The sequence below is a fragment of the Penaeus monodon genome, chromosome 33 (genome assembly GCF_015228065.2).
Source record: "Penaeus monodon isolate SGIC_2016 chromosome 33, NSTDA_Pmon_1, whole genome shotgun sequence".
In the NCBI taxonomy this organism is placed as follows: Eukaryota; Metazoa; Arthropoda; class Malacostraca; order Decapoda; family Penaeidae; genus Penaeus; species Penaeus monodon.
In genome coordinates, this window is record NC_051418.1 from 21,406,988 (window position 1) to 21,407,324 (window position 337).

General features: G+C 32.6%; 1 protein-coding gene across 1 annotated transcript in view; it reads right to left on the reverse strand.

The window, feature by feature from the left end:
- LOC119594134 (C-1-tetrahydrofolate synthase, cytoplasmic-like) overlaps window positions 1-337 on the reverse strand; it is a 15,069-nt gene that overhangs the window by 8,497 nt on the left and 6,235 nt on the right.

Sequence of the window (337 nt, forward strand, 5' to 3'; positions counted from 1 at the left end):
TTAATTTTCTTTGCAAACTTTAAGGTTAGGTCTTGGTTTTTGGAAAAACATTCTCTTCATCCTGAGATTGAAGACAGTACGGTGGACTGGCACAACTGAATAACTACTGAATAAAATATGACCAGTCCCATCCTAAAATTATCAAAAATCATGTTCTTGGCCTGCCTGCAAAAAAATAAGCTTTATAATTATTGTTACTGTTTCTTTTTTCTTATTTTTCTCTACAAGTCGTACTCTTTCAGTCCAGTTCTATATTTCTTGACTTGATGAGTCCCTAATTATTCATTCCTAATACCTTTCATTTCCTTAATGAAATACGATACAAAGACAACATGGC